Here is a 23,553-nt window from a genome sequence, read left to right on the forward strand (position 1 = left end):
GTGCTTGCTCTACACAGCAGCCATTGCAGCATGACAGAGGCTATGTGAGGACTCAGCCCCATGGAGTCAGCCTCACCAAGGCTGAGTTGGCCATTGCCACTGCTATGTGCCAGACCCCAGCTGCAGAGACAGATGCTGAGCCTTTGATGTGGTACCATTCCCTGAGGGAGCTGCCAGTTACCTGGTGACACATAAATTATATTAGACACTTTCCATCATGAAGGGGCTGCAGTCTGTCCTTCCAGGGATAGACATATATTCAGGTTTCCTGCCTGAAACATCTCTGACAACTCACCATTAATGGTCTTACAGAGTGTGTTATCCATTGCCATAGTATCCCATGCAGCATCATCTCCAACCAGGAGACACACTTTATCTCCAAAAAAGGTGTGACAGTCAACTCATTCACAGAATTCAGTGGTCTCCCATTGTGCCCAAATACTCAGAAACTCCTGGGCCTAACAGGGCTGTGGAATTACTGATTTAAGTTTCGATTATCATGCCATCTGGGAGACAACATTTTGTAAGATTGTACTGCTGTCCTATAGAATGCACTTTATGACTTACACCAGTAGTCACTATATGGTACCATCTTCCTCTGAAAGAGAAGGCACAGATCCAGGAGCCAGGAGATGCAACAAGACTGGTCCCTCTCACCAATATATGAAATAGCTTTCCAGAGGAATTTTTGCTTCCTGTCCCTACAATTCTGAATTTGTGCTCAAAGGAAGAATTTGTTCATTAGGGAGGAGATCTATGGTTCTGATGAATTAGAAGTTGAGATTGCCTCCTGGCCACTCTTGCTAAACCAAGTGGGAGGAGAAATGGCTTCTGCATTTCTTAACTCCTGAATGATGCTGGCGATGTTAATCCCCAGACCACTCCTTGATAAGCAAGGGTCTAAATCTCAAGAGAGAAGCTGTGCTTGAATCAATAACCCCAGCACTCAGGTAGTCATGCCCTTGGGTAATCCCTTCTCCTTGAGTTTGGTCTGAACCTAGTAGTGTGCTTCTCATGAATACCCCAAAAGTGATGGAAATCACTTTCAAATTTAGGTTACAAAAGACCCTTGCTCCCTCCTGCTCACAACCCCTCTGATGAAGTCAACTGCCAGGTGGTGAGCTGCTCTAAGGAAAGGCCCACAGGGGAGAAACTGATAAATGCTCTGTACAACTGTCAGGAAGAAAATGAGACTCTCAACCCAAGAGCCAGGAACTAAATCCTGGTGACAATCAAGTGAGCTTGGAAAAAGATCCTTCCCCAAGTGTTAGGATTTCTGTAGCTGGTGCCTTGATTGCAGCCTTGTGAGACCCCCCTAATCCAAAGGATCCAGCTAAACTTCACTCAGATTCTTAACCCACAGAAACTACAAAAAAAATTAATTGTTTGTTGTTTTAAGCCACATAAATTGGGGGTAATTTGTTACACACTGATAGGTAACTAATACAAGGGAACTGCAAAGAGTCACAAGGAAACTTTGGAGGAGGGTGATGAGAATGATCTTGATTATGGTGATGTTTTCACAAGTATATACGTATATGTCAATGTACTTCAGTAAAGTTGAGAATACATAATCAAAGTGTCTGGGTGGGAGATTTTCCCAATTGCTAGGAGATTTTACTTCCCCCTTCAAATATCACTTTACTGAGACACAGCTCCTTCCTTTAGTGGCATGAGGGCCTATGTGCCCTAAATTCATACTCTTCTAATAGTATTGAATGAAGAGTGACCTGTATTATTTTCCTGAACCCTATTTTATATGATCACCATTGATCATTGAGAGAGAGAAGGAAAGGAAAAGAAGGAGGAAACAAGGGAGGGAGGGTGGGAAAGAAACTACCATGCTAGGATACTATACTCAATAAATATATCCTTAAGAAATGAAAGCTGTTTGCTCTCCAAAAAAACAGATAAGTTACTAAAAGACTCACAGTAAAAGAAATATTAAAGAGCTGCTTTAGGCTAAAAGAAAATGATCCCTGATGGAAGTGTGCAATTGAGAGAAAAAATTGAACACCAGAAATCGTAAATGTGTGGGCATATATCATAGAATATTGCTTAAAGCAACAAAAATAGCAACACATTACTGGAACTTTAAATACACACATAAAAGCTGAATATATGACAAAAACCATCCAAAGAGCAGGAAAAGAAAATGGATGTAAACCGTTGTTAGATTTTGCATTGTTTGGGAAATGGCAATTTAGGTGAGGTTATACTAAGTAAAAAATGCATATTTTAGTCTCAAGATCAGGTGTCAGGATCCTTTTTCTGTAAGGAGCCAGACAATAAATGTTTTGGGCTTTGCACAGAATACAGTCACTGTAGCATATTTTTTTTTTGTATTTTTAAAACCCTTTAAAAACGTAAGTTTTACCAATCCCTGTTCTAGAATAACAGAATAATTTTTTAAAAATAGTAAAACTCAAAATACAGTACAGAATATAAGGGAATAATTAAAAGTTTTTTATTAATTTGAAAAAAAGGAGGAAAAGTGGAAAGAAGAAACAAAGAACACTTTGGAAACAAGTAGTAATATGCTAGACTCAAAAATAATTACAATAATAACTACATTAAATGTATATTACTAAGCAAGCCGACTGACTAAAAGTCAAAGGTTATCAGACAAGATTTTTAAAAACCAGTAGCAATGAAAGAATTCCATAAGGAAAGGAATTATCTTTAAATACCAGAGAAGAGGGCGCTTGGGTGGCTCAGCTGGCTAAGCGTCCAACTCTTGATTTCCGCTCAGGTCATGATCTCGGATTGTGAGATCAAGCCCAAGCTCTGCACTGGGTGTGTAGTCTGCTTGGGATTCTCTCTCTCCCTCTCCCTCTGCCCTTCCCCACCCCTCTTCTTTCTCTAAAACAAAACTAAACTAAACTAAACTAAACTAAAACTACCAGAGAAGAACAGGAAGCACAAATTTTAGATTAACAAGACAGTACCAGTCAACTCAGGACTGTCTTGCCCCTCACCTTATCTCTCTCTTACTGCGAGCCTGGCAGTGACTGAAGCCACTGGGAATTGGGATGAGGAACTGACAAACTAAAGGGTAAAGAAACATACCATACTTCCTCCTTTTGACAGCAGGCAGCTTGCTACAGCAAGCCTAACCCAATTTGAAGAATTATGGAAGGCATCCTGCAGGAGGTAAGGGTCAAGCTGGTCTTTGAAGAGTGGGTAGATGCTAACTAACCACAGGGGAAGTGCAGAAAAGGGTATGCAAGGCAGAGAGAGTCATCTGTGTGAAGTCATGAAGCATGAGCTAGCCAGAGAGTGATGGGAGACGGGGTAGAGAGGCAGGCAAGGGCAGACCACGGAGGACCTATCATGCCCTGCAAAGCAGGATAACGAGAGTGGATTTTATAGAAAGGAAGATAAGGACCCACCAAATAGGCATGACATCAGGCTTATATCTGGAAACAATCATTCTGGCAGTGTGGAGACTTCAGTTATTCAGGGAGGAAAGGATGAGCATGGGAGTGACTATTGATGTGAAAGGTCAGTATTAGACAAGAGTCTTTAGGAGGTGGGATCTATGGAAGTAGGTAAGTGATTAGGGAGTGGTGAGAAAGAAAGATGGGTCAAGGATGGGTTCCAGATTTGGGTAGATGGGTGAGTGATGAGGTAGGGAGCATAGGAGTGGGAAATTTGGGAAGGAGATGAAGAGGACACATGATGAGTCTAGTTTTGGACTAGGGGAACTTGGGAGACTCCCAGTATCCTTTGGGCTGATGGTTGAGAGCTGAAGAGAAAGCTCTGGGGACAGGAATCTGAGTGTCCTCAGCACTTCTGTAGGAACTGAAGCCATCAGAAGAGATGAGATCACCTGGGGAGAGCGTGTAGAGAGCATGAAGACAGCTGACAGCAGAACTCTGAAAAGCCACAATATTTAGGGGCTGGCTTCAAGGAGAGAATCCAGAGAAGATGGTATTGAGGGACCAAAGATGGATGACATGTGACACAGAAACCCAAGGAGAGACAAGGTCTGCAAGGAGAGGGTGGTTTTTGTGGCCAAATGTGCATAGATATCAAGTGAGACAAGAACCAAAAGTGTCTGAAACCAGCCCATCTTCTGGCTTAAGAACATCTCCAAATTTCTATCTCTTGCCCAGATGGTCCCCTTGCATTCCATGTGTCCAACTGCCTACTTGAACTCTGCCCATGGATGTTTAATAGGCTTCTCATGTCCAAAACTGAACTCCAAATTTTCACTACATGCTCTAGCTCTTGAATCTCATCTCCCATTACTGTCTCCTTGGCTCACTCCACAAAACCACACTATCATCCTTTCTAGTCCAACAACTGTCAACTAGACTTTCACCTAAAGACCTTTGCCACAACATCCAGTACTTATACTCTTCACTGCCAGATCTCTTTACGGTGAGTTCTTTTACTTCCTTCATATCTTTGCCCAACTGTCATTCATCAGAGAACTCCTTCTTCACCATCCTGTCTGAAATGCAGCCATTCTTCAGCGGCTCCTTAGTCAGCTTTACTTTTCTTTATTGTACTTCTCACTTCTCAAAAACCTATCTGATCTTATCGGATGATTGTCTGTTGCCCCCAAGTAGGTTGTAAGAGCAGAGACTTTGTTTTGTTCACTAGTATATCTCCAGCGTCAATCATTGTGCCAAGCACTTGGTAGGAACTCAATATTTATTAAATTGTTAAAGCAGGGATGCCAGTCTTAGACTCCATCCTAGAAGCTATGTTGGCAGGATAAATAGAGGTGATTGATGCCTGTCCTCTCCAGTGGGGCAAATTCCAAATTTCCTTTGGCATGTAGAATTTACACCTGTGACCCATGCCTTAATAAGGAGGTGTTGGACAAGTTGTGGCTTGTGAGAAGATATATTGTGATGGTACAGAAATAAATCTAAGCAACTGGTGATGTTTTCCCTGCAGAAATTGAAGTTAAGGAGAATGCTGAAGTCTGTCTACAGAAGTACCTAAAGGGCTGTATTAAGGAAGATGGGTAAGAATTGCTCTGCATAGTCCCAAATTTAAAATTAGTATAAATTTTACCAGGATGCCAAGCTTCAGATTGACTAGAGAATGTCAGAGATGTTCATAGACAGAAAGGACTGTCCTGAGAAGAAATGAGCTCCCTGTTTTTGTTGAGAGGTTCAGGCTCAATCTAGCTGACCATATGTCAGGGACACAGTGGGATCAACCTAGACTAAGAGAGGTGGAGCAGGAGGGCTGCTGAGGTCCATTCTCCCTGGAAGAGTTAAGGACTTTCCCAACTTCTCTGTCCTCTTTATTATCTAACTTCACTTTTTCCTGATGCCTAATACCTGGAGCACTGTAGCAGCCTCTCACTGTGACTCCCAACTCCCAGTCCCACCCACCCACTCAGTCCTAGAGCATTTTCTAGGAGCAATCTAAATAAAAGAGCACTTTCACCATGGCCTTTGTCTGCTCATTCTACTGATGCAGAATGTATGTGGGAAAGAGCACTGGATGCATAGAAGAGAAACAGAGGGAATGCGAATGGGGGATAAGCTCCAGAGACACACTCAGCCCCACACTTCCTGGCAACTATGACAGAGAGCATCCTCTGAACTATAGGTATCTTGGCGGGAGGCATCTGCCTTCCTCCCTCCTCCTCAATAAGAGATTTTTAGAGCAGGTCCCAAGGTGGTCCAAATCCCTGCCTCCCTGAGATCTCCTTGCAGCAACCCCTTCCTTCTCTCCCATATCCTAGTGCTGTCCTATCAACCTTCCCCACCTTCCATCTGCATCCCTTGTCTTGCCCACTTCCAAGGGTCCCCCTGATTAGGACAGGGACATGGGAGCGCCCGGCTGCCTCAGCCTCCCCAGCAGCAGTCCCTTCTTCTCTTCATTGGCAACTGAAGGCCAGATGTCTTAAGGGAGATGTGCACACTAAGTCAGATAGAGACAAAGAGGGAAAAGAAAGGTAGTTGGATGGAGAGCAAGTCAGAGAGTTGGGGAAGAAGAGGCAGACAAAGGAAAGGACAGAGCAAGCAGCACAGGCATGAAGGAACTTGCAGATGTGCAGATTTGTAGACAGTAGAGTGAACCAGAGCAGGCAAAGAAGGGATGACTCAGAGGAGAAGACACCCAAGCCACGGGCCACTGTCCCCACTCCCACCACTCTTTACCTGTTGTTGGGTTCTGTATGAGGGATGGGTCCCGGGTCTGAGGAGCTCTCCTTTGAAACTGTGCTCCTGGGGGCCCTGGTTCCCAGGGGGACAAATCCGATGACTTCCAGTGAACTCCCTGTGCCTTTGAAATCCCCAGGAACTGAGCATCAAGTCTAAACTCCAACACCTGGGACTCAAGGCTGGGTACAGTGAACCCCCTGACCCAAGCCCTGACTGTTCCCCAGAGGTCCACACCCTCCTGGGCTCTTTATTTCCTCTGGGTTAGCACCAGAATGCATGGGTTGGATCCCTGGTTTCACAGTTACCAGCTGTGACTTTGGGCAAGTTTCAAAAACCTTTCCAGGCCTCCAGGCCTTTTATCAGTAAACTAGAACGTGCTTCATAGGGAAGATGGTAGGGAAGACAAAATGAGTTAACAAGTATAAAGCTTTTAAGACTGTGCCTGGTATACAATTAAGTCATCTGTACATTTATTATTCTCCCTCATTTGCACCTTATGAAGATCCTCTCCCCTTAGGTCTTCAAGTCTGCCCTAAATTTCAGGTCCACCTCCCTCAGGAATGCAGCCATGACTACTTGACCCTGTCTGCCCTCCTGTTACATTCACTCTCCATTATTGTTCTTGGGAGTCCTGCATGCCCCGTGAGGGTTCTGAGGAGGGAACGAAGGCACAGAGGTGTGAAGTTTTTGTATACTACTGAGGTTCAGTTTCAATATGTGGAAATTCAATAACATGCTCTTACATAACCAATAGGTCAAAGGAGAAGTCACAGGGGAAAGGAGAAGATATTTGACATGAATGAACACAAAAACACAACATGCCAAAATTCATAGAATGCAAAAAAAAAAAAGACAAAAAAAAACCAGTGCTTATTTAAAAATAAGAAAGATCTGGGGCCCTGGGTGGCTCAGTTGTTAGGCGGCTGCCTTCGGTTCAGGTCATGATCCCAGGGTTCTGGGATCGAGCCCCGCATAGGGCTCCCTGTTCAGCAGGAAGCCTGCTTCTCCCTCTCCCACTCCCCCTGCTTGTGTTCCCTCTCTCATGTCTCTCTCTGTCAAATAAATAAATAAAATCTTTAAAATAAATAAATAAAAATAAAATAAAAATAAGAAAGATCTCAAATCATCTCATTCACCTTAAGAAACTAGAAGCACTTGATTGAACCAGCTCGACTGTGGTAATCATTTTACAATGTATGCATATTATCAGAACATCGCATGGTACCCTTTAAACCTATACAATGTTTGTCAGTCACACTTCCATAAAGCTGAGAGAAAAGAAGTATTAGAGTTTTTAGTAAATGTTTTTTTTTCTGCAACTATGCATGTGGTCATATATTCTTTATTCCTTTAATGCATCTTTTAGTTCACTTATCCAGTTCACCAAAATTGTCAAAATTATTATAATAAAATTATTAAGACTATATCTTTACTGTGTGTTTTGATTTTTGCAGATTTAAGGGGACTAGCCTTGAAGAGAGAATCAAAGGGGACTTTTTCTTATCTGTATTGGTTCAATGTTTATAATAACTGTATTAATGGTCATTTGTATAACTAGAGAAAAATAAAGGGAAGTTACGAATGGCAGTAAAAGCACCTTCGGGGTTTCTGGTGTAATTGGGCCATCACTGTCAGCTTCCAGGCTCCTAATAGCGCTGATACTCGGTCACTGACTTATGCGTCAAGGCTAGCTCAAGGCGGAGAAAAACTTCTCAGGCAGCATCCACCAGCTGAATCTGGATCCCGCCTTGGGACTGCGCATGTGGCTTCCCAAGCGTCATCCCCGGCCCCAGGCTTTGAGCTACTGAGAATTCCCCGCCAGCTCTGCATTAGCTTGACGCTTCCCAGGAGGATACAAGAACTGTCAGTTATACAGAGCTACACTTTTCTCAGCTCAATTAAGCCAGAAGTAAACATCTTGATCACTCTTCTTCCTCCCCCCACCCCTGCTGTGAGTCTCCAAGTTTGTTCCCCAGTTACTGGGAGCCACTCCTGGGTCCCTTTACCCCAAGAGGTCCTGGCTGGCTATGGCCCAACTAAGCCACAGCGGAGTTGCTCTGAAGTGAGAAGTCCTGGGGGGGCTTGTTAAATTCCGTGTCTAAGAATATGGAAGGAGCATCATTAAGAACTTCAGCTTGTTAGACAGCTGGGCGAACGGCAGCAGCTACTCAGGAAGATCACAAGTGACCCAGTGTCCCTCAGGGGCCTCAGAAGACACTTGCTTTCTTTTACCCGACTTTACCCCAAGTGTGTACACCAGCATGTGCTTGCACCTTCACCTTCACCACCACCATCACCTGTCACGTCCATCAGACTTTACATCACTACAGCCACATCACCCTGCTGGTGTTCACCTTGCATTTATTTGCCATCGCTCCCAAATTATCACCCTTTCCCTAGTGCATTACTGCCCTCAGTATTATCACCCAACTCAGCATCTCTCCACCACCAACATCGGTATCATCATCATCCCGTGATCACGCTCCACCCTCACTAGCTCCACCAGTCCGTCAGTCCGTCAACGCCATGAGTTCCATGAGTTCCATGAGTTCTTGACGCTTTATGCTTCCCAGGAGGCCAGCGCTGTGATAGGGTATCTGCAGCTCTTGAGAAGAGAGCAGCATCCTGGAACTTCGGAGAATATGCCTTTATTTGAAAAAAGAAGAAAAGAGAAATATTTTAAAATAGCTGTTCTGTGATTTCAGTCAAGTACAAGAGGACGAAGCAGGCCACGTGAAGATAACAGACTAAGATAAGAAGGCATTAAGTCCAATAAAATGAATTGAACACAGTAGTCAAATATAGCCTGAACTGGAAACAGTAAATGGAATGATGGACCTTGCACAAAAATGTAAATATTCACAGAATACAGGGGGAAAGAAACAAAATTACGATGATTACCGAATGAAGGTGAGTTGCAAAGATCCACTGCAAGTATTAAAGAATTTCTAAAGAAGAAAACACTAAATGGATCAGAGGCAATATCCGAAAGTATAATATCAGAAACCTTTCTGAATCTCAAAAGAAATACTCTGAAGATCAAAATGTCCCACTATATTCCAGGGAAAATTAATGAAAGAGGTCTACACCTGCACATATTCACCTGATGTTTTGTTCTCCACACTGTAGCCAGAACGATCCATTCAAAATATGAGTCTTGGAAGATCGTCGCCAGCTGTAAATAGTTTAATAACTTTCCAGGGCTCTTAAGATAAAGAACTAATTCCAAGGCCCACGGTTTGGTTCTGCACCTCTCCACATGCTCCCCCTCACTTTCTGCCCAACTGGCCTTCCTTCTGTTGCTTGCACGCACCATGCTCCTGCTGCTGTTAGGAAGTTGGTGTATGTTGTTCTCTCCCCCTGGAAATGCCCTCAACCCTCCCCCTAAAGTTCCTCTAGTTAACTCCTACTTTGGGATCTCATACATCAATTCCTTGAGGAAACTTTCCCAGACCTCTCTAACTAGACTAATGTCCCTGTTAAGTGTTCTTGTAACACAATGTACCTTCCACGTTAGGACTTCTAACAACTAGATTTATATTTATGTGTATGATTCTTTGATTACTATCTGCTTGTCCCTCAGAGTATAACATCCACAAAGGCAGAGACCAAGGAGCAAGGTCAAGTTTTATAGCATTACCTCAACTGGCGGGATGTACATGCAGCATCCAACTGGCCCGTGGTAAACACACACATCCTTGCAACCCCAAATGGCAGTGCAGGCATTACTGCTGCCAACTCCTCTTCCTGCCTTTAGGGGCCTCTCTGGTCTGCCTCTTGCCTTAAGTACTCCCCAGGTGGGAAGTTGGCACCAGTCTCACTCATCCTCCAAACTCCAGGGACCCATGTCAATCTCCCAGTCGTTCATGGTGCACCTGTCGGACTGCAGTCTGGGGCCAGGGTAGGGAGGAGGCCTAGAGTTGCTACAGCTCAGCATAGATCTCTCTCTGTGGCCCCTCTGACCATTCTCTTAGAGCTTTCCCCACATGATCCGTGAGGGGTCAGGGAGTACCCACTCTCCTCGTACATTACTCTCCCCTAGCACAAAGCCTACATGTACTCTCCTATGTAATGAATCTCCCTTTCATGTTTCAAGTCTTTCCATATAGTCTACCGGTGTATGATGATGGGTGATGGTCACAGGACTGCTTTATGTCTAGCAACTCACTGAGGCTCTTTGAGAAAGTGGAACTTTAGCCAAACTTTTGATGTAACAGGAAAAGCCCCAGTCAACATCATGTTATGACTGCATTGCTGAAAGTTGGGAAGATAAAGAATAGGAATCAGCCATAATCCCACTTCTCTAAAATCAATGGCACCTTCTTTTTCATGGTTTTCTTTTTTCCATTATCTTACCAAGTACAGGTTTTTTTTTTAATAAATCTGTATTCATTGTATGCTGGTCCTTTTGTAAATTGCTTCTTTTCCCACTTCATGTTATATCCCATGCATTGCTCTGAGTTGTGCCACATCCAACATATCTCAGGTGAATGCATGATAACATACACAGTTTGACAAAACTTTCTTTTATAAACAATACTGAAATGAACATCTTTACACATGCAGAATTCTTCATTCTTGGACTGATTCCTTAGGAGTGATTGCTAAAATTGGTGTCACTGAGTATGCTGGTCATCTGATTTTTCTGGCCAGTATCCGTTCTCGTTGCTTCTACTGATAGTGCCCTGAAAATTTTCTCCATAAAAGAGAAAATGTTGGTATGTTGTGTTTTCATTTTCATCCAGTTCAAAATACTTTTAATTTTCCTTGTTTATTTCTTCTCTGGTCCATGGGTTATTTAGAAGTCTGTTATTTAGTTTCCAGATATTTGTAGATTCTCTAGAAATCTTTGTTACTGATTCCTAATTTAATTTCACTGTGGCCAGAGGACACACTCTCTATGACTTGAATACTTTTCAGTTTACTGAGACTTGTTTACTAGCCCAGAATATACACTGTATTGGTCAAATATCCCCTATGTGCTTGAAAGAAATATTTATTCTGCTGTTGTTGGATGGAGTGTTTTATAAATGTCAATTAGCTCAAGTTGTTTGCTAATGTTGTTGAAGTCTGCTATATATCTGGATTTTGCATCTATTTGTCTTTCTGATGATTGAGAAAAGAATATTGAGATTTCAAAAAATGATTGTGGATTTGTCCATTTCTCCTTGGAGATCTCTCTGGTTTTGCTTCACTTGTGGTGAAGGTCCTGTTACCAGGATGGCTTTCTTGGGCCCCTCCCAGAACATCCTCACCACCAAAATCAACAGCTTTGAGGGAGAGCCAGGGTGCAGCAGACCCTCAGCGTGTACAGTTAGGAGCACCCCTAGACCAGCCTGCCACAATTCCTCTGCATCTCCCAAATTTGTTTCTGCTATTCTTATTTTAGTCACATGGTGCTTGTTTAGATTTGCCTATGTTTACCAGTTTCTTTGTTCCTTCATTGCCATGCCAGTTACCAGTGTATTGGCTGTTGGCTCAAACTCACTCCGCATTGTGTGCTCCTGGACCTGGACCCTGAGACATTTCTCCTTTACCGGCTGACAGGTTGTAATGTTAAACAGTGTCAGTAGATGACACCAAGAGGTTCACCCAGGAGGAAGGGGCTTTCCTTTCTGTTTCTAGTGTGCTTCTGTTCTTCTAACTCCTACATCCAGGGGGACTGCCAGCAATCTGCAAGCACGCTGCAACAAGTTTTGTAGTCACTAGTGGAAGGCTTCCTACTTACCAATCCTAGTTCATGGTCCCCTGCGCTGGCCTTACTTCTTGCATTTCCTACTTCCTGGGATCAAAATTTCTTATCCTTTGGTTTTTTTTTTTCTTAAATAAGAGTTTATTTGTGGTAAATTCTCTTTATTCAGCACTTGGTGTTAAATGATGGACCTGTCTTTATTTAGCACTCAGTCTTGAATGATAATTTGGCTGGGTATAAAAGTCTAGATTAATAGTTATTTTCTCTTGGCACTTAGAAAATAACATTGCACTGTCTTCTGTTTTTCATCGTTTAAGATTTCTGCTTTGAGTTTAATTCCTTTATGGATAACCTGTCTATTCTCTCTTACTGCTTTTAAGATCTCTTTATCTTTAATGTTCACAGTTTCACTCAATGACTATATTTTTTCATTCTGGGGTTGGTTCTATTATTTGTTTGTTTGTTTTGCCATCTGTTCTTTACTATCTTGCATTTTATTTTAGAAGATCAAGTCCTTATTTTATGCCTTTAATTACATGAAATTATTGGTGAAGTGTTTGTGTAACTCTGCCCTTTGTTATTTCTGCTGACCATTCCTCATGTGAACTGTTTGCTCATGTGTTTTGTAATTTTGGATTGTGAACTCATCTTCAGTGGGGCTTTCCTTGTGGCTTGGGCTATGGCAGTGTTCCTACAAAGTGATAAATTTTGTATCTAACACAGAGGTAAGATTGACCTGAAACCAGTTTAATTTGTGGCTTTGGGTTTCTACATAGTTCACATTTTGGACTCAAAACCAGGGCAAGAGGTAGGAACCGGATTTCAATATCTCAAGAGAAACTTTTTTTTTTTTAATTCGGATCCCACTCAAAGACCTTGCCATTTCTTTGTGATGATAGATAGTTGTTTTAGTTCCATCTAGATAAGCAGCAAAACCCAAGCCCCTTGCAGTTAACAAATTCAATAATCCACACCCCACACCATCCTGGACTGCCATTAGCATCACCTCAAGTACTTACCTCTCTTTATTTTTTACATCTGGACATTTCCTTTTCATATTCTATGGTGTGGCTGCACCATAATTTACCTAAGTCCTTATTTATAAGCATTGAAGTTGTTTCCATTTTTCTTTTACTCTAATAAACAATATCACCATGAACATTCTCATAGGTATTGAATATTATGGGTATTATTTAGTATCAATCTTCCAGGTTGTATGAAAATTTTTTTCCAGCAGCATTCAACAACACAAGGAAGCCAAACTGTTGGAATTACCCAGATTGGGCTTTTTCCCCCCAGGAAAGCACAATAAAAAGATATGGCAAGAGAGTTTAGAACTATGGTAAGAAAATCATTGAAATTATGAATCATAGATTCTGAAGTGTGTAAGGAGAGAAATAAAGATAACAGGGGAATCAGAATTAATAAGAAGCAAGTAAGAGTCAGTGGTTATAGGCCCCAGTGAAGTGGAAACAAATGAATGATTACACTGTAAGTTCAGGAAGTAGTGGTCAGAAAATGGAATGTCTGAATACATGATTTCAGAAGTAGGATAATTCTTGGGTAATGGAAAAGACAAGGTAAGGCCATAAGCAACTGAAGTAGAATGTAGGTGGTGGACATTATTGGTAAAGAAATCAAAGAAAGGAGAAGCCAGAACATTGAATGGGATCATCTAGTTGGACACTGAAGTCACTCAAGATGATGGACTCAAGGGGCACCTGGGTGGCTCAGTTGGTTGAACATCTGCCTTCTGCTCAGGTCATGATCCCAGGGTTCTGGAATTGAGCACCACGTCAGACTCCACGCTGAGCAGGGAGTCTGCTTTTCCCTCTCCCTCTGCCCCTCCCCCCGCTTGTGTTCTCTCTTGCTCACTCTCTCGCTCAAATAAGTAAAATCTTAAAAAAAAAGAATAGACGATGGACTCAAGACTAAGACTTTGAGACAAGTGCAAAGTTTTCATAGAAAAAAAAAGAGTATCCAGGAGATCTGAAGGTGACAGTGCCCTGAAGTTGACAGTGCCAGGGAAATGATGAGTAGCAAAACTTCTAAGGAGCAAGAGATTTTCTTATTTATTTATTTATTGAGATTTTCTAATTAGAAGAGAGAAATAATGGTTTGGAGGAGTCAGTTGTAAAAAATGTAATGTCCAGATGTAAAAAATAAGGAGAGGTAAGTACTTGAGGTGATGCTAATGGCACATCCACACCCTGAAGAACTGTAGAGTTTGGGAGGAACAGACCCTATCTGAGACATATGCAAGAGGAGCAATGTCTTCAAGGAGAATCCAGGTTACAGTTAAAGCCAGGAGATAAAAGGGACAGGAAATAGAGGAACAGTCTAAGGAAACAGGAAGTTTTCCGGTCATGTAGCTGGACTTCCAAAGAATACAACGGTTTTGTGAAGTACACAAGGATATGGGTGTTGGGCTAAGGAAGAAAAGTCAGAATATTATGGTGTTAAGAGCACAGGAGAGATTTGGGTGATGGTCAAAGAAACCAAGAATGATAAGCAGAGATAACTGCTACATCAGACAAGGGGAAGGGTACAGTAGTCTCCTGTATCACCTGACATGCAGATGGGCATCTCAGATAGTGAGCAAGGAAGTCCAAATCTAGTTACTTGGTACTCAGGACTTACTGGCTTTGGTCCTATTTCTGCCTCCAGGTAAGGGTCAGGCAACAAACCAAGGGACCCCAGGGACCAAAGAAGAAAGCTACACTGTAAAGTCCTGTTCCTACCAGATCCTGTCCAGAAACATGGGAGAGGGTCATGCTGACAGTGCTCTGTGCCATCTTGTGCACCCTCCTGCATGCCCCCTAAGCCCTTATGTCACCCACTGCCTGCCTATCTAGTTCCCTGTCTGGCCTACAGTATCCTTATTGGTAAAATGGACGTAATATCTCTGATCACCTTATATTCATGGGGTTACATAAATGATGTAAAAGGCTTTGGAAAATGTAGTAAGTTAAATAGCTGGAGGCACGGACTTCTCCCCACTTTGCCCACACCTGCTTCAGATCCATTCTCTTGGTCCAAAGCCTCTAACTGTATCACAGCCCTTTGATCAATCTTTGCCTAGTGAGGGGCAAAACTACATGTTATCCCAAGGAATAAGGATTAATATTACAGCCCCATTTCTTCTCTTTGCTATTTCCTGTGATCACTCTCCAACCTAGCACCTGGCGCCATTTCCCTGGCTGGCAGGCTGGCTGACTGCCCAGAATGGAAGGGCACACATATTTCATAATGGGCATTCAGCCATGGGATGATGCGAGGGCTGGTGTGGGAGATAAATGCTGGGGTAGGTCTGAGCTTATGTCCAGTTACTCCTTTTTGCCAAGATGAGTAACTAGAGAAATGCCATTTGGAAAAATGATAAGAAAGCTGCCCCAGACTTCCTCATCTCAGCCCCAGACTCCACCTGCCCACTCTGTCCCCTCATGCTCTCATTTTCCAACCCAACTTCCTCTCCTAACACTTGTGGCTCTCAGACTGCTCCCCAGCGCCGTCTACCTCTCTCAGCTTACTGCCCTACCTCTTTCCCTCCTCTGACTAGAGCTATCCCTTCTTGCCACCCTACCTCACGGGTTTCCCTGTCTAAATCTTCCTCTGTTCTTTCCAGACCATCCATTTGCCACTCTGTTCATCTCGCTTCTCTTTCCTATTGCTCCTTTGTCTTTGCTCCTACTCCCCCTTCCAGCCCTTCTTTTTTTTTTTTTTTAAAGATTTCATTTATTTATTTGAGACAGAATGAGAGAGAGAGAGAGCACATGAGAGGGGGGAGGGTCAGAGGGAGAAGCAGGCTCCCTGCTGAGCAGGGAGCCTGATGCGGGACTCGATCCAGGGACTCCAGGATCATGACCTGAGCCGAAGGCAGTCGCTTAACCAACTGAGCCACCCAGGCGCCCCTTTCCAGCCCTTCTTTCTAGATCTTTGGAGTCTGGTCCTCACCAACATTCCAGCCAACCCCAACCAGACCTCTGTGATTCACAAATCTTATCCTGGAGAGATTATTTCCCTGTGAGTGGGACAGTTCTGATGCCATCCAGAATTGCCAGAACTGTGGATCTCCAGGAGCCTGACCTGGTGAGCATTGGGAATTCAAGAGAATGCCAACCAACATTCAGGTTGGAAGGTAAGCTCTGTTACTTACAGGACCCCTTAACCATGATGGTGTTTTCAGCCGTAACCTGGTTATCTATTATCTATATTTTGTCTTCATCCTTGTAAATCCACTTCAGATGCCAGAGACACCTTTAACAAGATCCTTTTTCTAGAGAATATGTTTCTTTCCTCTCTTTCCCAATTAGCCAGCCTGAATGAGCTTCTACATTTATAACTGGCTTCTCCATGGAACTTGGTCTGTGACCACAGAGCAAACAGCAAGACCAGTGACACAAAGTAGAGAAGAGTGAATGGAAAACATCTAATCTGATCTCTAGGCAAGTAAGTCCTATTGATCTTCCCTGGATTAAAGTGAGTGCAAGAATGGGTGACCCCTAAGAGCTCACACACAGAGCAGAAGGCCCCTATTATAGACATATGGGGATTCAAGGTTTTTGGTCTGGTTCCTCCAAGACTCTATTTTTCTGCATCCTAGAATTGTAGAAACTTACCAGGGACTTTCTGCCTTTGAGAAATGCCTCTTGCAAGAAGATAGGGGGCTTTCCATTATGTTCTCATCAAAGCTCTGAAGGTTGAACTTCTGTACCCCAGAAAATGGCAGGTAGCTGAGCCTAGGAGGCAAGGACACATCCAGGTCCTACTCAGATGATAGCATCAGATGAACAGATGATATACTTTTTTTAAAAAACTGCTCTCCTCAAACCGATACATAGATTCAGTGGAATCGCAATCAAAATCCTGACAGAAATTTTTAGGAAACTTGACAAGCTCATTATAATTTGGGTGGACAGGCAAAAGGGCCAAGAATAGCCAAGACTCTCTTAAGAACTGGTGGGAACAATTTTCCTACCAGATAGCAGGACTTGTCACAAAAATTATAGTAATTAAGATAGTATAGCAGTAGTGCCAGCATAGACAAATAGACAAGTGGCATAGAAGGGTCCAGACACAGGTCCCCACATAGGTGGATACTTGACTTAAGACAAAAGTATCATAGCAGAACCATGGGGATGGGCTGTCTTTTCAATAAATTGGTTCTTGGTCCATTGGATACTCTGATGGAAAAAAATTAAGCTAGATTCCTAGCACATAACTACACTCAAAACTACATAACAATTCAAAACTCATAACTACACTCAGCTTCAAGTAAAACATACATCTAACTGTAAAGAGTAAAAACAAATCGTGTAGAATTGCTCTGGTCATGCATGGCTACTGAGCACTTGAGATGTGCTCTTCAGTATAAAATTTGCACTGGATTTTAAACACAGTATGAAAAAACAATGAAATATCTCAACAGCATTTCTATTGAAATGTTGAAATGATAATTTAGACATATTGGATTAAATAAAACATCTTTTAAATTAACTGAATCTGTTTCTTTTTGCTCTTTTGATTAGATACTAGAAAATTTTAAATTGTTTGTGTGGCTTGCTTCATATTTTTATTGGGCAGTACTGATTTGAAGGTAATATAGGAAAATATGATCATGACATCAATTAGAAAAAATGTCTTCAGTGTCATTTAGAAAGCACTAATCATAAAGGGAAAAACTGATATATTTGACCACATTTAAATTTGAAGAAGATACTATAAAGTCTCTTTTAAGTTATCAAAACAATACCATTAATGGGCAAACCATACAGTGGGAAAATAAATTTGCAGGACATACAGCTCCCAAAGGGCTTATTATATCAATAATATATAAAGAGCTCCAACAAATTGATAAAGAGAAGACAAACAATACAAAAGAAAAATAGAAAAAGATTTGTAACAGGAACTTCACAAAAGAGGATATCCAAATGACCAATAAGCATACAAAAAAAGTTGGCCAACTTCATTAGTCAATAGAAAAATACAGATCAAAACCATAATGAGATGCACTCTCAAGCATATAGCCAACAAAATGTTTGTGCATGGGCACCAAGAGACATCTACAAAAAATGTGCATACAGCATGATTTGTAATAGTCCATATTGAAACAGACCAGTGTCCATTAGTAGTAAAATGAATAAACAAAGTGTTATAGTCACAAAAGTGAACAGTACACAGGAATGAAACTACAACCACCCACAACAGCATAGATGAATTTCACAAACATAATGTTGAGCAAAAGAAGTCAAACACAAAAGCATGCATACTGTCTGATTCCATTTACATAAAGTGAAAAAAACGGGCAAAGTGATCTATGGTGTTAAGAGTCAGGATAGGGGTTACCTTTGAGGAGAAAGGGAAAGACAGGGTTTGGGTGGGGGTATGAGAGAGACCTCTTGGGGTGCTGTTAGTGTTCTAGTGTCTGCCTCTGTGATGGTTACACGTATGTTCTTGTGGTAAATCAGTATGAGCTACCCATTCTGCAGGAAAGCCCTTTTTTGTGTATGTGTGATGTTTTGCGATAAAAAGTTTCTGTGACGATTTTTAAACATGAGTGCTTATCAAGAATCCCTAACTTGTAACTGTGAGTTCTCACTGGTTGTAGTGTCAGGCAGAGGGTGCAGGGGGCTCCCACAAAGGACCCAGCAGCTCTCCCCTTTTACCTTCCCTCCCCATCTACCAAACGTGGAGACGATCATATGGTCTTTCTCTTTATTTGTTAATATGGTGAATTGATATTTCCAAATACCAACCCAACCTTACATCTCTTGGACAAACCCCATTTGGCTATGGTATACTAATCTTTTTATATATTGCCGGATATAATTTTCTAATACTTAGTTAAGGATTTTTACATATATGTTCATGAGGGTTATTTATCTTTAGTTTTCTTTTTTGTAATCATTTGTCTGGTTTTAGAGTTGATGTAATGTTGACCTCAGAATGAGTTAGGAAATGGGGCACCTGGCTGGCTCAGTCAGCAGAGCATGTGACTCTTGATCTCAGGGTCATGAGTTCGAGCCCCCACATTGGTGGGTCTAGAGCTTACTTTTAAAAAACTTTTTTTTTAAATTAAAAAATAAAAATAACCAAAAAAAAAATGAGTTGGGAAATGTTTCTTCCACTCCTGTTTTCTGAAAGAGTTTGGGTAGGAGCGGTATCTTCTTCATTATATGTTTGACAGATTGACCAGAGAAGCCATCTGGGCCTGGAGGGTATATTGTGGGAAGTTTTTCAATTACAAATTGAATTTTAAAAAATAGATATAAAGATATGCAGATTTTCTATTTCTTCTTTTTTTTTTTCTTTTTTTGTCAGTTCTGGAAATCTATGCCTTCACAGAAGTTACCCATTTCATCTAAGTTTTCAAACTTCTTTTTTTTTTTTTAAAGATTTTATTTATTTATTTGACACAGAGAGAGAGATCATAAGTGGGGGGGGGGAGGGGGGCAGAAGGAGAGGGAGAAGCAGGCTCCTGGCCGAGCAGGGAGCCCGACTTGGGGCTCGATCCCAGGACCCTGGGATCATGACGTGAGCCGAAGGCAGACGCTTAACCGACTGAGCCACCCAGGCACCCCTAAGTTTTCAAACTTCTACATTGCTTTTTATCCTGGCAATGGGTCACATTTCCCTACTTCTCAAACTGTCTGCTTTTCTAATAGTTTTCAGTTGAGGCTGTCCTTTGTGAATGTTACATTGTTGAGTGCTGGATTTTGTTGTCTTTCTTTAAAAGGTGTTGGAAATTTTTCCGGGAGGCCGACTGGCCACTTGTGGATCCATCTGATACTTTCCGAGCCTCGTTTTGAAGCTTCATTAAGGAAAGGCTGGAGCAACCTTTTCTCTAAGGTTCGCTTAGTCCTATTACTAAGGTGTAAAATTTGGGGGCCTCAACCAAACTCCTTCAACGAGGACTCTCTATCTTGTCTGGTCAGAACTCACCTTTCTCTCAGCCCTGTATGAATTCTGGGTGTTGCTCAGCTCACAGCTTCCCAAATCATTCCTTCACCGAGTTTTTCCCTTCATAGTATCAGGCAAGACTCGAGGGGTTTCCATGCACATTTCTGGTGCTCTCTCGCTCTCTCTCCCACCCCTCCCTCCAATTCTCGGGGCTCCACAAATTTTCAGCCGCCTCAACCAGGAGGTATCAGCTGCTTAGCTCGGGTTCCCCGTCCATGCATATTTCAGAAAGTGTCTCCAGGCAGAAATCCGGAACAACTGTAGGGCTCATCCCCTTTGTCCCCCTTCTCTCAAGGAATAACAGTCCAGCACTGCTCGATACCTAGGCCCTGCAATGAAATGTCTGCAGCAGGAGTGCAAGCCCAGAAGGAAAAATCTTGTTTTATTTTTTTACTTTGTGTTTTGCCTCTCCAATCTCCTTACCCAAATAGACACTCACTCTGTACCATGCAGAATCGATCTTGAACCATATAGAGTTGGTCTGTTTGTAATTTTAGGGAAGAGTATTATATTATAAACCTTAGGCTTTTATAGTTTTTTCAGTCACCACTGTTTTAAGACCCACCCTCACTGCTGTAGCGCATCTAGTTTGTGGCTCTAAGTTCTGCACAGCGGCTCACCAGCATACAATGCTGATCTCCTTATTAGTTAAGACCTTTTGTATGATATGGATAGTTTTAATTTTTTTCTCCATAAAATTTTCATGCATCCTTTGTTAGGTTAATTCTTAGATAGGTGTTTGTTGTTAACGTGAATGGTATTTTCTATTACATTTTTCTAGTTGATTTCCCTGTTAGCTGAGTCTCAGCAACTGCTCCAATTGAGAGGTAACGCAGATTTCAAGAAAAATCTGCAACCCCAGACACTGGCTGAGAAGCTGGAGGACCAGGCCATCATGTTTTTCAACTCTACGGTTTTTTCAATACAGAGTCTCAGAGTTTAGAAGCATACTGATGACCTGGAATGTCCCCCAGGTAAGCAGAAGCTAGCCCCAGAGAGTCACTGGGTTGGCCTCTCCTGGGCTGGGCTGTGATGTTCAAAACCCATGTGAGGGCACCTGGGAAACATAATAATGTGGGGCTGGAGTGGAGAGAAGATGAAGCTGCAGTGACACCCACCTCCCTTCCTTCTGAGCCTCCTCCTAACCCTAGACCTGTATGGAGGGAGGGTTGCTGGACCACTGGGCCCAGGCTGAAGAAAGGTCAGTTAGGGGACCAACACAGCCTTTGCTAGTTGTCCCAGAGCTAACAAGGTGGCTCTTAGGCAGAATGATGGTTCATTTCTATTTAGGTTTAGGAAGATAGTGAAGACTTCAGAGGCTGTTTGAGCCTTGCTAGAGAAAGGGACCCAGGTATGGCTCACAATAAGTAACAAAGGTGCTTCTCTAGCTCAGTCCTGGCGTGATAAAATCTGTTTGCGTTTCTGAGTCATGTAAGGGTTTATGTAATGATGTAAGCAGGAGAAAATCACAGTACTAACTGAGCGGACATCCAATCAGCCAGCAAACATTTACCAAACACCCATATCTGTCCATACTATGCCAGGTACTGGTCATGCAGAGATGGACCCGATATATTTCTTGTTCTCAAGTAACTTACATATAAACAAAGAATTTTAGTAAAGTATTCCAGTAACTATAGATTTGGAGTAGAGCACGCCGCAGAGAAAAGTCAGACTAGAGGCTATAGAGTCCAGCAGCTTTTTGAAAGAAGCTCACGTGTACGTGAGCTCCTTATAAATGGGTGTTCCCCAGACAGACACAGGGAAAAGAGCCTTCCAGGCCAAGGAGAAGGAGCAGTAGGAGCTAAAACAAGGAAGCATTAAGTAGCTACCTGGGTTCAGGCCTGTCCCAGACCTACCCACATCCTCGACTATGCTGTGTCCTGAATGAATGAACAGATAGATGAATCAATGAAGTACTTAGTGGAAAAGAGCATGGGCTTTGGGGCCAAACTATATTATATGAGGTATCTAGAGTTCTCAAATTCATAGAGAAGGTAAACCGGTAGTTGCCAGAGGCTATGGGGGAGGGGGGCCATGGGAAGTTGTTTAATGAATATCAAAAAATTCTGGAAATTGGTTTCACACAATGTGAATATACTGAACACTACTGAATTGTATCCTTAAAAATGCTTCTAATGGTAAATTTTATGCTATGTGTATTTTACCAAAGTCCCCAAGTTACTTATATTAGGAAAGGGGTTCTTCTGTCTATATTATCCCACGGATGATAAGGGCCAGAATAACTTGTCAGATTTGAAACCTCCTCTGTTTTATGAGACGGACATTGAGAGTTTCGATTCTAGTCATCTGCTTTAAAATAGGAGAGGTTTCACTATCTCCAATGCTATTCAACATAGTACTAGAAGTCCCAGCCACAGCAATCAGACAACAAAAAGAAATGAAAGGCATCCAAATCGGCAAAGAAGAAGTGAAACTCTCACTCTTTGCAGATGATATGATACTTTATGTGGAAAACCCAAAAGACTCCACCCCTAAACTGCTAGAACTCATACAGGAATTCAGTCAAGTGGCAGGATATAAAATCAATGCACAGAAATCAGTGGCATTTCTATACACCAACAGTGAGACAGAAGAAAGAGAAATTAAGGAGTCGATCCCATTTACAATTGCACCCAAAACCATAAGATACCTAGGAATAAATCTAACCAAAGAGGCAAAGAATCTATACTCAGAAAACTATAGAATACTCATGAAAGAAATTGAGAAAGACACAAAGAAATGGAAAAACGTCCCATACTCATGGATTGGAAGAAAAAATACTGTGAAGATGTCAATGCTACCTAGAGCGATCTACACATTTAATGCAATCCCTATTAAAATACCATCAACTTTTTTCAAAGAAATAGAACAAATCATCCTAAAATTTGTATGGAACCAGAAAAGACCCCGAATATCCAGAGGAATGTTGAAAAAGAAAAGCAAAGCTGGTGGCATCACAATTCCAGACTTCAAGTTCTATTACAAAGCTATAATCATCAAGACAGTATGGTACTGGCACAAAAACAGACACTTAGATCAATGGAACAGAATAGAGAGCCCAGAAATGGACCCTCAACTCTATGGTCAACTAATCTTCGACAAAGCAGGAAAGAATGTCCAATGGAAAAAAGACAGTCTCTTCAACAAACGGTGTTGGGAAAATTGGACAGTCACATGCAGAAGAATGAAACTGGACCATTTCCTTACACCACCCACAAAAAAAGACTCAAAATGGATGAAAGACCTAAATGTGAGACAGGAGTTTCATCAAAATCCTAGAGAAGAACACAGGCAGCAACCTCTTCGACCTCAGCCGCAGCAACTTCTTCCTAGAAACATCGCCAAAGGCAAGGGAAGCAAGGGCAAAAATGAACTCTTGGGACCTCATCAAGATAAAAAGCTTTTGCACAGCAAAGGAAACAGTCAACAAAACCAAAAGACAACCGACAGAATGGGAGAAGATATTTGCAAATGACGTATCAGATAAAGAGCTAGTATCCAAAATGTATAAAGAACTTATCAAACTCAACATCCAAAGAACAAATAATCCAATCAGGAAATGGGCAGAAGACATGAACAGATATTTTTCCAAAGAAGACCTCCAAATGGCCAACAGACACATAAAAAAGTGCTCAACATCCCTCTGCATCAGGGAAATCCAAATCAAAACCTTAATGAGATACCACCTCACACCAGTCAGAATGGCTAAAATTAACAAGTCAGGAAACGACAGATGTTGGCGAGGATGCAGATAAAAGGGAACCG

General features: G+C 42.1%; 1 long non-coding RNA gene across 1 annotated transcript in view; it reads right to left on the reverse strand.

Annotated features, from left to right (window-relative positions):
* Window positions 1-7,795: 7,795 nt before the first annotated feature.
* Window positions 7,796-23,553, reverse strand: part of LOC145721090 (uncharacterized) — a 17,104-nt gene continuing 1,346 nt past the window's right edge. Inside the window, exons 2-3 of the long non-coding RNA XR_014144560.1 lie at window positions 16,446-16,565; window positions 7,796-8,780 (exon numbers count right to left, since the gene is read on the reverse strand). This is a non-coding gene — a long non-coding RNA (uncharacterized LOC145721090). The remainder of the gene's footprint in view (window positions 8,781-16,445; window positions 16,566-23,553) is intronic.

This window comes from Leptonychotes weddellii, chromosome 4 (genome assembly GCF_054177405.1).
Source record: "Leptonychotes weddellii isolate Sample4059 chromosome 4, ASM5417740v2, whole genome shotgun sequence".
In the NCBI taxonomy this organism is placed as follows: Eukaryota; Metazoa; Chordata; class Mammalia; order Carnivora; family Phocidae; genus Leptonychotes; species Leptonychotes weddellii.